Source organism: Pimephales promelas, chromosome 4, assembly GCF_988280905.1.
Source record: "Pimephales promelas chromosome 4, fPimPro1.hap1.1, whole genome shotgun sequence".
NCBI classification, from domain to species: domain Eukaryota; kingdom Metazoa; phylum Chordata; class Actinopteri; order Cypriniformes; family Leuciscidae; genus Pimephales; species Pimephales promelas.
The window spans coordinates 42,563,545-42,577,993 of record NC_142772.1 but is presented as its reverse complement, the minus strand read 5'-3'; the positions used below and the strand labels follow the sequence as shown (position 1 = coordinate 42,577,993).

General features: G+C 38.3%; 1 protein-coding gene across 2 annotated transcripts in view; it reads right to left on the bottom strand.

Annotated features, from left to right (window-relative positions):
• The window catches only part of sema4c (sema domain, immunoglobulin domain (Ig), transmembrane domain (TM) and short cytoplasmic domain, (semaphorin) 4C), a 357,189-nt gene that overhangs the window by 145,461 nt on the left and 197,279 nt on the right, over nucleotides 1-14,449 (bottom strand). For both annotated transcript variants that reach the window (XM_089130540.1, XM_089130539.1), the window contains 2 exons: nucleotides 9,255-9,341; nucleotides 5,828-5,980 (listed from right to left, as the gene is read on the bottom strand). The gene's annotated coding sequence lies outside the window, so the exon portion shown is untranslated. The remainder of the gene's footprint in view (nucleotides 1-5,827; nucleotides 5,981-9,254; nucleotides 9,342-14,449) is intronic.

The following is a 14,449-nucleotide window of genomic DNA, read 5'->3' as shown; positions in this document are numbered from 1 at the left end:
TGCTCCAAATTGATTTGGACTAATCTTCCTGATAAAATATAATCTATCCAGATTTGCTCTGCTCTGACATTTTTGATTTTTTCTGTTACTTGTGACATTTTCATGGCTAAAGTATTATTACATTGTATTCAGCACAAACTCTGCTACAATAATATGTCAGCAGCATGTATGTCAAATTTTGTAGTTTTGAGAAAATTACATTTATGCGTGGTTTGTGAAAAAAAATGTGAGCTGGTATCGCCGGCGATACCATGGACCCCAGCGGGTTAAAATCTCAATTATTTAGACTGTTTTTAAAAAATAAAAATATAGTTTCCTACTCCAATTTGTATCCATTTTGTTTTTATCTCTGTACTGTTTATTGTGCTTTGATTACTGTATGAAACTGTAAAGCAAATTTGAGTGTGTGTGTTTGTGGCTGGACTGGCAGCCACAACTTTCGGGCACTATTTCTTTCCTTCAGCCTATCATAAGCAGTGAAGGATATATTTATGCAGCCTATGCAAAACAATCAGACGAAGGCATCTCAGTAGACTGGAAGTGACATGATCATTGGATTCGGATGTGCCTTGCAAGTCTCCCTACCTCCATAGCCAGCATTTTTCAGCATTTGGACGCAGCCACTGTCCTGCAGAATTTAGCTCCAATCATGATCTTCAGGATTACAAGAAAATACTAGCAGGTGAGCTTGATCAGGTTTGGAGCAAAACTCTGCAGGACCGCTGACCTCCAGGGCCAGATCTGAAGAAACCTGCTTATGAACAGTGATGCGAAAACGAAGACTACAAGGGTGCATGTCCATTTCAAGTCGAATTTGGGATAAACACAACATTGACAGTCCAAGCTTTTTCTAATCTCTCTAAAGAGATGATGAAATAGAAGGCAAAGAAACTGCAAGTGATCAGTTACTTCAAGTTGAGTATGACTAACACTACATCTAAGAGCACTAATGTTTCTAGAATGTTCTTTTACATTACTAGTGAACAACACACAAATGAATCAACCGATATATTAGGTGTATCAGTAAGGAATAATGTATATCACCCCAAAGGGTTTATTTTGGGATAATGAGCATCTGACGGTCTTATCCCACTTATAACACAGCTACGTACACAATAATTAACTGGACATGAAATATTGACTCGAGGTGAAATTATTTTGTAAGGACAAAGAGTGCGGAGACCTCTCATGGAAAATTGCAATGTAAATCAGTGGTTGCCAGTGACAACGGTCATTGTACAACATTTGACCACTTCATGTTCCAAAAAGAGTCTATTCCAGACTCACATGCATACGTTTCACTCACCAGACAAAAGGAAGTTTGAAGAAACAGCAAGTGATCAGTTTCCTTAAATTAACTGACTATTCTATACGCAAGAACATTAAAGGCACAGTGTGTATTTTTTAGCGACATCTAGCGGTTCGGTTGCGAGTTGCCCACTGCTCACCCCTCGCTTTCGAAGAAGCTACGGTGGCTAAAACGGGACAAACATATCGTCGTCTGAGAGAGCAGAGAATAGCCAGAGTTTCCAAGTTTCTGAATAGCCAAATAGCCAAGTTTCTGTACCACAGTCCATTATAAACCACATCTTGGATGAAGTTTACAAAGCCATAGTCAGGTGAGGATCAAGGGTCTTAATATATAATATAAAAGTAGTAATCAGCTGATTGTCTCACAAACGTAACCAGCACATTTCTCCCCACATAGCAAACCTATAATAAAGTGAGGGACAAGAACCACATGAAATTATGCAACTATACATTTTTTCTAACAGGGTAGTAAAAGTTTAGCAGGCTAAATATGATCTGTGACTGTGGCTAAGCTGGTTAAACCTTAAAGCCTTGTTTATACTCTATGCGTTTTGAGCGCGGCAAAAATGACATGATTGTAACAGCGCGCGCCTTCGTATCCCCTAGACACCATTTACTACACTACAAACAATAGGCTTTTTTTTTTTGATTTTGAAAACTCTTCGTGATCAACTTAAAATGCTGCCAAGATCGATTTGTCCACCGCGATCGACGGGTTGGTGATTTCCGTAACGTTACTATTTCACTGTCAATAACAAGAGTATCAGCTGTCTCACAAACGTTACCAGCACATTTATCCCCACATAGCAAATCCATAACACAGTGAGGGAGAAGTAACTAAGTTACATGAAACAGTCCAACTACTGTATTTTCCGGACTATAAGTCGCACTTTTTTTCATACCTTGGCTGGTCCTGCGACTTATAGTCAGGTGCGACTTATATATCAAAATTACCAAGATTTACTCGTCACAGGATCGCTGACGGCCCCAGATTATTATTTGCGAGTTTTTGATGTATTTGTGGTATGACGTGAATGCATCATTTGCCGAAATTGGGGGTGACATTACCGTCTACAGCCACGAGAGAGCGCTCTATGCGCTCTAGACTACAGCTACGGTAGTTTTACCGCTGAAAAAATTAACTGAAAACAACTGATATTAACTGAAATATTAGACTGAACGCAACCGAAACCGGGATGGTCGGGATTCAGAAAGGTTGGAATAACCGGAACTGATATGCCGAGTCTGACGACAGCCCCGCAGAAGAGGAGACGGCGCTTCATCTTCCTCCAGAAATAGCGGAGTTGTTCAGAAGCGACACGGAGGATGAAGAATTCAACGGGTTCAGTGATGTGGAATAAGATCGCGGGAGCTTGGTGACATTGCTTTACCGATAACTGTTGGACTCGCTGTCTTGTTATGTTATTTTATTTTATTTTATCCTATTCAGCCTCTCAGGTATGTTCTTTATGCTATTGTGTAGCTAACTGTTGATGTGTTACGTTAACAACATACCGGACACATATTCAGCCTGTTGTTCTTTGTGCTATTGTGTGTAACGTTAGCTGAATAACTTAAATGCCTTCTGTTTTAATGAATTAAAGTCTGTTTAAATAACTTTTTCTTGGTCTTGGATTTTGTTAAATAAATTTCTAAATAAATGCGACTTATAGTCCAGTGCGACTTATATATGTTTTTTTCCTCGTCATGACGCATTTTTGGGCTGATGCGACTTATACTCCGGAGCGACTTATAGTCCGGAAAATACGGTACATATTTTACACCACTGACAAGGGAAAAGTCACTACTCACGGAGTTTATGGCTAGCTTCTAGATTTCTGCGGCTTCTCTTTCAAGGTAGTGACGAAACGCGTTCTGTAGCGCTGTTTGTTCGCGTTCGGCTACGGTAGAAACATGACGTCACAATATGTCGACCTTCATAGAAGGGGGTGCCCGCGGTTATGTAGATATAAATGTCTCATTCTAAGGTAATAAAAACATTACGGTTTAAGTTCTTTATACAGCACTGAAAACATAGTTATGGATGTCATATTGCATTTCTGTTAATACTCAAAAATTTTACACATTGCACCTTTAATTCTAAGATTAAAGAAGATACGAGTGCTCTTTTTTTCAGTCAGATTTATTACTACTGAATGAACGCACAAATGATTTAACCAATAGGTGACTGACACAGACATCTGTCTGTTTTCTTGTATCTGCTCTGGATGTTAGGTGTCCTCATTCGCTTTCTGACCAAAGGCTCATTGAGGCGTGCAGCGATTTCTCTCAAACGAGCGTGTTGATCTGACAGTTCCACCAGCATTTTCCATTCCGAAGCATCCATAGTGTTCCTCTCCTTCATGTTGCAGACAGACGGCCCTCGTCTCATCTATTCCACCCTCCGCCCCCGCACGCTTTCAAGTCTAAAACTGGAGGATGTGATTGGTCCCAACAAGTAAACAGGGAACACTTGTTTACTTCCTCAACACAAGTTAATATTTTACGCATTCCTGGCTCCGTGTCAGAACTTTCTGTGTGTGCATTGCAGAGATCGTGTCAAAGCGATGTGGGTAAACAGCCTGTAAGTTGGTTGGGGAGGGGGGGGGGGGGGGATCAAAAGCAGTCATCTGTAAGCCCTTATAGAGCCTCAATAATACAGCCAGGAGCAACAAACGAACAAGTGTTAACGGCCTCTGGACTCGACCTGACTGTGTCTGTGTGCTTGTGTAGGTGTCTGCGTGCATTTGCATGTATGCAATAATGACAGCTATGCCCTGCCATGCATCTGCTTTTTAATTGGAAGCTGCACGATTGCTTTGCCGGAGGAATCTGCGTTATTTGATTCATGACACAGTACAAAATGTTCCTCTTTCTCCACTGTGCGGATACAGCACTGAAACAAATATTCATTTCTAATATGCCAAGAGCAAGTGTGTGTTGATACTGTATGTGCTTCGAATGCATTTTAATCTCTGCTGTGGTATAAACTGGGCAATCGTCTAAACTGAGATGTGTGCTAGCAAAAAATCCTACAATTTTAGAGAGTAATCTATTTATCATGCATGGCCTGATAGTGTTTTCTAAAGCTAATTTCATTATTTCTGTTGCACATTTATTATAAAATGTCTGTTTTATATAGACAAACACCTAGGGCTAGGGCCGTTCCGATCTAGTATCGGTATCGGGACCGATACCAGCGTAATTGACGTATCGTATGTATGTCAATATATATATTGACATACATACGTACATATCATCCTTGCCTGTAGAGAGGAGTTTATTTCAGCATCATATAAAATCAACAATAATGATAAATAATATTAAAGCAAACACAGCTCTGGTATCGGAAAAGTATCGGTATCGGCCGATATCCAAAGTCAGGTATCGGGATCGGATCGGAAGTGAAAAAATGTGGATCGCTGCATCCCTATACGTAACCCCTAAATAACATCCTTCACACTTGTACAACAGACATGAAGATGTGGCTTGTTTCCTAAAGGTTGGAATACACAAGAAAACTTTCGTCCAGATTTTTGTCCCACTTTGCAGTCTGGAGGAGTCAAAGCTAGTCAGAGTCATTCTCTAGATTTTGAGCAGTCAGTATAAACCAATTTCACAAAAAAACTGTGTATGATGAGCACAGACTTAGAATTTTTAGCTTCAGATTATGAATCCATTCGGTTGGAGAATATCAAATGTGTTGCACATTGTTTTCATTTGTCATGCATTTCCTGTGTATTTCCTCTGCAAGTTTGATCTTCAATCATTAATGGTGCATTTAGTTTTTCCTGTGTAATCATTTACAAAGTGTATGATGCCTAGTGTTTGAAAATCTGTTCAGATTTTAAAAGTGGTTAGTGTATTCCAGTGCCTGACAGATAATAAAATGGGCAAAAAACAAACCATAGGATTCGACTTGGAAACCAGCCAGAACCCCTTCCCAACCTGACATTTTCAGGAAACCAGCTACTGACTATCTCAAGACCTCGAGAGGCGCTCTAGCAACTGACAATAGAGACTGTGGTTTTTAGCCTCCTTGTTAGATCGCCTAGATATTTCGGATCCCGCTCGGAGCGTGTCAGGAAGAACCGAATAGACTACCAAACCTTCAGAAAAGTAAAGCTGAAAGCTATTGTTTAGAAAAAACAAGTTAATTACACAGTACATGGGAAAATACACTTTCTGCATTTAAACTACTTCGACTGTAACCGTCAGACAGCAGTTTAATGAAATACTAAATATTCAAAAAAAGGTAATAATTTCCAAGGCTACTTAATTTCCAGGGTACAATAATGTATTACGATACATACAGAAAATCACAAACTATTCAGCAAGAATACACTAAACTGATCAAAAGTGACAGTAAAGACATTAAGTAATATTACATTTCTATTTCAAATAAATGCTGTCTTTTCACCTTTCTATTCAATCAAAGAGAATCTTGAAAAAAGTAATCTTTTTAAACCTTTTTAATCTTTAAAAAACCTCAGGTAAGGGTAAGGTGCGCACTCACTGCTTTCCTGGTGCTCGTGTTCTAGTTCTAGATGTCGCTGCACAGGTTCCCGAGATCCTGTACGGTGATGAGCGCGTCGGAGCTGCTGTGCTGGACACGGGAGTGAACGACATCAGGCTGCGGCAGACGGAGGTTCTGAAGGACTACAGGAGCCTGATCGAGACCAGACATGGGCAGTATTTCAATTAAATGTATTTGAAATACGTATTTAATCATAGCTGTCAACATTGAACATTGAAAATAAGGGAGTTTTCCCGGAATCCATCCCCAAAATAAGGGATTTTTTTTTTGCACGATTCTCACCCACAAACTTTAAAAATAAAGCACAATCCTTAAAAGTCTAAGGTGTTCATAACTAGCCTATGTGTGAGAGAGAAAGAGACAGTGTCATTTAAAGGGAAAAAAATCTACATTTGGATTAGCCCTGTGTTGCTCTAGCATTTGGACAACAATTTCAACATTTAGCCTATCACACATCTTCCAAAATCCGCAAAATAGGGAAGTGGGCTGTCTGTTTATTTTAATTACATTTACACATTTTGTGTAGCTTTAAAGAGCCTATTTAGCCTGATGGTGGACCATCACTCAGAAGACACATCTTTATATCCTCCTATAGGCCCAGAACGTTTTTTTTTTTCAAGTTTTTTTCTTCTTCTTCATGTAATCACATTGTTAAGAGCTTAAGAAACAAATGGAAAAAAAGAAAATATATTTTATTCATATATTTCAAAATCTATTTATAATAATTATTATTTGTTTAAATTACATTGATATCTGATTCTGAATTTATGTAAAAACCTAGACTTTCAAACATCAAAATGTAATGTATTAATATGTATTCGAGTACAAAATTACATTCAGCTAGCCTAAACATCGTTTCCTATTTTTTATTTATTGTTTTGCCTGGAAACGCAAAGAAAGTCCAGGCAAAGAAACACGCTTGCCTGTCGCGTGAAAAATAGGCGTCAGTTCTATTTCTAGCATGCACGCGTTTTCTGGAGACACGCGTGTCACGCAGGCAGCGTGCAATAAAAACGGACACGCCACGCAGCCAGCGTGTCTCCGGCCAGCGCGCGCGGCACCGCATCCGAGGATAAACGACTTCAAGCCGAATCTGTCCGAGCCCGTACGTCTCACACAATCAGAGAGTAAAAATACGGTATATTTTACGGGAAAATACTCAAACGGGAAGACAGCGGGAAAAGAGCTAAAATACGTGAGAAACCCGGAAAAAACGGGAGGGTTGACAGCTATGATTTAATTACTTAAGTGTATTTAGTAATTTGTATTTTGCAGGTGTGGAAAAAATAAAATGTAGTAACAAAATATTTTGAGTGTATTTGAGTATTTCAAATACTTAAATACTTAAGAAAAATCACAAAAACAATGGGTTCACCAACCACTAAAACCTAAATAAACAGTGTTCCAAGTTACCAATCACCGACGCGGTGGGTGTTGTGAGGTTTTGTGCTCGTGCACGGTTGCACGCAAAGTCGTCCCTAACCTTATAGGCCCTACCTATTATGAAACGGCGCGCGTCTGTCACAACTTTACGGAAATCTCCATGATGAGCAAGCGTTCACACAATATAAATGTATTACATATAAGAAATATCGATTTTGTATAAAACTACCACACCATTGATGTGAACTTAGCTAACTTTTTTATTTTGCTACTTTGCCATTTTGAATTTACACATTTATAATATTTGTGTTATTGACCTTAGGGTAATAAAAAAAGACTATTGTGATTATTATTTATTTATTATTATTAATAAGATTATTGTGGGAGTATTTTTGCATTTTCAAAATACTAATTACTTGTATTTTATTTAAATACATTTTTCACATCAGTATTTTGTATTTTATTTAAATACATTTCATGAGCCAGTATTTGTATTTTGCAACAAAATAGTTTTTGATGTATTTGTGCCCACCTCTGATCGAGACGGTACGCAGCACAGCGCCTGAAGCAACGATCATCGTGTCTGGACCGCTTCGGGAAAGGTTCAGTAGATTATTTGCACTAAATGAATGGTTAATGAACCTACTTGATTGCTGAGATATTGTCAGGGAGTAATGACGTACATTTTGTCCGCTCTGCCCAAGAACTTAACAAATAAAATCTCTTTACTACTGAAAAGTTCATATTTAAAAACTAGCAATGTTACCCACCTCGCTACTGAAAAATGGTTAAACTAAAACTAATTGCAGCAATTGCATTGTCCAACACCACTACTAACACCCTAACGCTACATTTGTCTAATTTTACAATGCGCATCAGGAAATGCAAAAATCTAGCTTCCTGACGAGCAATGATTTGGCAAAATCACAATGTCTGAAATGGTTTTAGGAACAGGTCAAATGTCCTGCCAAAAACACCAATGCGGCAAACAATCAAAATGTTCCTCGGATCAGCTTCGAAAGGCCAACACTGTTTGAGGGCGTTTAGAAGGAAAAATCCCATTCCGGCTCTCGCGGGGCTCATTGAGACACGAGGTTGAGCTTTGCTCAAATCATTCCGGCTAACAAAATAAATGGATAACAACACTGAAAATTCAGTAATGGGTTCTGAGATCACATCAGGCTGGTCATTTATCTAGCTCAGTGATGTCGATGTTTGTGCGTGTGAAGAGTCTGGGATTTGTTGTCTCTGTTTGTGTCCTCAGAGGAAAAAGTTCATTGTGCTAGAATGAGAATGCTGTCTGGCCATAACAGAGACACATCAGTGTGTGCTACGATGAGAGCAGCGCAGAGAGGCACTAATAAATAATATACATATTTGCAATTGGCTTCAGAATTAGGCACAACAATAAATCACGTATAATGACTTTTGGGATTCGTTACGAGGATTTTAATATGGACTTTACATAACCAGGTAGTAATAAACTAAAGGAGGTTGATTGATTAGCATTCTTAATAATCTGCCTCTTTTCCGACATTATGGCATTACACAGGCCTAATTTAACACGAACAGAGAAAGTGATGAAAAATTGAAAAAGATTTAAATCGAACTCATGGCTCCTGAGGGGGCGAGCGCTCGGTGTAGCAGCCGAGCGATGATTTTTTACAGCCCTTCAGTGTGAGAAATGATGTCCATACTTCAAAGGAACTTCAATCAAGTTGCATTTCTATGCTTGTTAAATAATTGAGGAATACTCGAAATGGCCTTGAGTTACAGTATACCATTCATGAATGTGTCTGACAGATGGAGAGGAGAGAGTGAAAGAGAGAGTGTGTGTGTGTGAGAGAGATGTACATCATTGTTTCAGAGACATCTTTGTCTTTGATGGTTTTTGCGCAAATAAAACAGATTCAGCCTTTGGAATAAAACGATGCCGTCCCACATGCACGGAGTCAAAGGTGGCGTTTGGACTGGTGACTCTAACTGCACACAGGTGTACTTTGGGGAACAGATCTGAGCCCACCTGCGGAGACGGCACAGCCGGTGAATAGAAGGATACTCTCAGAGACCGCTCACTTTGATCCAGGCTCCAGAATGAACTTTAACACACCTGCCAATGAAAAAAAGAAATACTATAAATAAATGACAGGAGGTGCCCCCTCATAAGAACAATGTGGATTTATTTTTAAACTGTAACATATTTAGATATAAGTTTAGCATGTGCTGGGTGATGATGATACATTGGGCAATATCTTATTACAGAATTATTTGCTAATTTAGTTGTAACAGCACAAAATGTCAAATATTAAAAGAGGGGTTATCTTATGACACTTACAGAGTGTAGGGATGGGCAACGATTAATCGCGATTAATCACATCCAAAATAAAAGTTCGTGTTTACATAATACATGTGTGTGTAGTGTGTATAATTAATTTGTTTATATAAATACACACACATGAATGTATATATTTAAGACATATTTGCATGTATATACTTCATATATATTTATACGTAATTAATATTATATATAAATATAAATATTTGATATATTAATAAAAAAAAATTCTTAAATATATACATGCATGTGTGGGTATTTATATACAAATTAATTATACACACTACACACACATATATTATGTAAACACATACTTTTATTTTGGATGCGATTAATCGCGATTAATCGTTGCCCATCCCTAACAGAGTGTATAAATTACTTTGGACATAATTCCTATTAATATTTATATACATTTTTGAAACGTCAATCTAAAACAATCAACTATTCTATCTAAAATGTTATTTTGTCAATTTATTTGAAATAATAATTGAATAAAATAGATTCATCTGAAAGGTAAAATTATTCTATGCCTTAGGCCGGAGACACTGGCTGCGTGGAGTGTCTGTTTTTATTTTGACTCCCAAGTTAACAGATTAGGCTGCTTTTACACTGCAGGTCTTGATGCGCAAATCCAATTTTCTGACTATATCCGATTTTTTTGACGACCTGCTTACATCATCTTTTAAAAGTGACCCGTATTGAGAACTTTGTATAGACCGTTTAATAAGAAGATACTTTATGAAGACAGTTCACTTTGCGTATACAGACAGGAGCCATCTTAGGAAATAGTCTCGATAAGTCGATCCCCGAACGCCGTTCATACAGTTCAGAAGTTCGTTGAACTTCATACAGTTCAGCTCACTCACTTGACTTATCGAGACTATTTCCTAAGATGGCTCCTGTCTGTATACGCGAAGTGAACTGTCTTCATAAAGTATCTTCTTATGAAACGTTCTGTACACTTACAAAATTCTCAATGCTTCGTTTTGCATGTATGGACCCTCATTATGTTACTGTGTTAGTGTGGGGCTATTTTGAGCCTTGTTAGTGGTATAAACTAACTTAATCAATGCCCCCATTACTAGCATTATACGCTAAACAGTTTTTAGAGATAAAACTCTTTACATTCGATTATCATGAAAACAAATCTCAGAGAACGATTGACTAGGTACCGATGTTTTATTAGACCAAAGGTTCATTGTTCGCCGGAGTTCTCCTTGGAAGTGGATGGGGGGTGTCATCTTCCCCCCAATGTTACCCCGTTTCTAATCGGAATTGAGACAGACTGTATTTTGAATAATTGAAATATTTTGTAGTTATTTAACATTTTGTCCTGTATATTAATGACAAACAGCAAAGGTTGTGTCTTTCGCAGCACAATCTATCAGTCTTAGTAAAATTACACCCGACACAAACTGAAAGAAACACATTGTGATCACGTTTCCTACCGTTCACCATATGTTTCGCCACATGGAGAAAAAAAAACATTATCAGCTTCTAAAACAAGAAATGATAAGACAGATGTTTTCTTCAGTAGATGTTTGAGGTATTTGATTTGAATAACTCGCTTAACTTACATCAACCACATCAGATTGACATTCTTACAACAGATTAAACTATTAATATAACTGCAGTTCCTTTTGAAGATTCTGGACACTTTTATTTGTCAAAGTCAATTCAAACTCAAATTTGGCACTTGGCAAGTGTTAATTATAGACCCTGCTGTCACCAATTCTTGGCTATGTGAAACAGTTTGTGTTCCAATGCTTGAGCTGACACACGGTGTACTGTCTAGATAGGCAGTTATCTTCTTAAGCAGAATACCAAACAAAGTGCAACAAGCTCTACATAGATGTCTTGTACTCTGATACACGTATTCATGTTTTATGGGGACTTTCCCTTAGAAAATGTTAGTTTACTATATAGTAATGTGAAAAATTCTTAGTATTTTGACAAGCCAGTTATGTATGTATTTTGCTGTAGTGCGTCAGTGGGAAATATCAGTTTACATTTCCAAACATTCTTTTTGCCATTCATCTGAATAATCCCGTAATCTGACGACAGCCGGTATGATCCACAAGGAGATCTCTCACCATCACAGAGTCCATCTGAGATTACATTAAGAAACAGAATATAAACAAGACTAAACTATATCCAGAAGAAGAACTGTAGCATTGAGATGCTTGAAGAAATCTTGCATGGAAATGTATATATATCACAGTGACTTGTGGCTGGGCTCTTTTGGCTTTTGAGCTACACACATCAACCTAGAGTAGAAACCACTCAGACCACCATAGCAACATCATGGCAATGCACTAGCAACCACTCAAAACACTTTACTCACCAAAAACCCATTCACTGAAATTAATCAAACTTCAAAAGAGTTTGTCATTTAGCCAATGTTGATAAGCTAAAGATGCACAAAAACTACATACCACACCAAAGTATCAATATTTAATTAGATTTTTAATTAGGAATTGCCCAGTACAGAATGAAATCAGCTTCTGCCATCTCAGATCCATTTTCCCTCCACTGAGGATACATTCAAAGCTGCCTTAAAATTGAGAGTATTTTTACTGAAGGACTAACTGAGAACTCACATATTGCAAGATGTCTTAAAATGGTCCTTAGGTAGGCAGCTTTTTTTTTTTTTTTTTTGGAAAGGCATGCATATTTCAACATTTTGAGAAATAGAATAAGCGTGTCAAGCAGCAGCACAGGGTTATGAATGGTTAATCTTTTTAAAAGATTAACCATCTTTGTAAAACAGTGCATTGATGAAAGAATTTCTAAATTAATAAATATATCGTATCTTAGATTAAATTGATAACATTCCTTACAGAGTGGAGGTCAGTTTTTATTAACATTTCTTAATAACGTTCAAAATTCAAAGGAAACATTTCAACCATTGAGAGAGAGAACATTTTCACTCTGAAGAGCAATAACTGAATCCCCATCTTAAAGCATATTTCACAAGACGAAGCAACAAAAGTCTCTCTTAAAAAGATGTAATACCAGGGCTTAATTTGAGCCGGAACATGTTCCGGCACCCTTCAACGTTGGATCCGGAACCTTTTTTATTGGATCCGACACCTCCTGTGTCACTATTGAAAATTAACAATTACTGTTTGTGTAGTGTTCAATGTTGTTCTCTATCTTGTTAGTCTTCATTCCCCATTGAAGTTCCACAGAAATCTTGTGTTTGCAGTTTCGATGCGTTTTTGAGGTGAATTTTCAAGGTAAAGTGGGCCGAACACTGGACGAGAAGCGCAGCTCCACGTCTTTAAAATTCGAACACATTATTCTATATGTACACACCCCGGCAGCGCCATTCGCCGTTGTTAATGTAAATACGGTCTGACTTCACCCTGTGCTGCATGCAATATACATTTAGTTTTACATTCATTTACAGAAATCAGTTGCTTGAATGAAAATTGCTGATGTTATCGGATTTTCAGGTGAGATTCTCAATTCACCTTTGGCTAAGCCCCGCCCCCCTTAGTTACTGTTGCTACATCCGTCAAACTTCATCTGCGCTCTGCACAGCTTATGCTGTGACAGCTCTTCCTGCTGAAATGTTATCAAACTTTTATGAAGCAGCAAATAAAGTGTCCGATAGAAGTGGGCAAAAGGGGCTGCGATATGCGTTCGGAGGCTATATTCAAGACATACAGGTGAAACGCAAGAAACAACAAGGCATCCAAATAGGCTAGAGGCAAAAGCATAACGTTACCGGTCACAGTCAAAAAATTAACCACCGCAGATCCTAATGGAGACGGAGGCTGGGACTAACAATATCAGGGAGCAACACTGTTCATGCAAAGCTGGGTAAGTCTCTATTCACTTCTATAATCGTTATTACAAAGCAAACGTACTACATGATTATAACGTTGTATTTATTAGCAGCGTGTGCTAGCGTATCAACAACCAGTATGAGAACCGAAATCATAACCTAAAACATTATAAAACGGTCTAACTTGTATAACTTCACAGTAAGGTTAGAAGCAAAAAAGATGTGCTTGTTGATGCTTGTTGTGCTTTGCAGGGTTTAGCTGACTGAGGACGTCCATACTGTTTAATCCAAAGACACTTGTCAGGATTTGACTTCGGTTTTGGGAAGGGAAAAAAGGACACCCCCCTCCAACCTCTCTGGGAAACGTGTATCTGTGTTACAAATGCCCGAGGCACAACGTTTAACCATATTTTGGATAAAACTACGACGGTAATAGCCTGCCGAGATCCAAAGTATGAGACGCCTGTGTTGAAAGTCAATGGAGCGCTGTGAAAAAGTGTCCAACCTATGTGGGAGCTCGTTCTTGGCTGCGCTGTGATTGGCCAATCTATATTATAGGGCGTGGCTTAGCCAAAGGCGAATTCATTCAGTTAACGGACGTTCTGAGGTGAAGTGTTCAGAGTCTGCAGACTACCAACGATGTGAAATCATAACATAATACAGACATCATCTTAATTCCATAATGTCCTTAAACATAACAGTAGCCATGTTTCCATCGACACGTTTTTATCCGAATTAAGTGATATCGAATGAAAAAAGCCTTGTGGAAACAGTAAAATTCGATGAAATTTCATGAAAATCGACTCAAATGAAATGCGTTCGGTCTCATCGAATTTTCTCTTGATCGATATACGGCTAATGCGATAAAAGCTGATGGAAACGTTATTTGCCGAATAAATAATGAATTGCGATTAAGTTTTATGCCCTTTTATGGTTGCAACACGTCAGAAGACGAGTTCATTTCCGGCCAGTCTTTTTGCGCACACATGGCGGATGTCAACAAAGACAGATGTAAGTGGACAAAGCAAAAAGATGCTTCAACCAAAGGGTTTCCGTGAACCACGATCTCCCAGAACTGATGGAGCGCTGT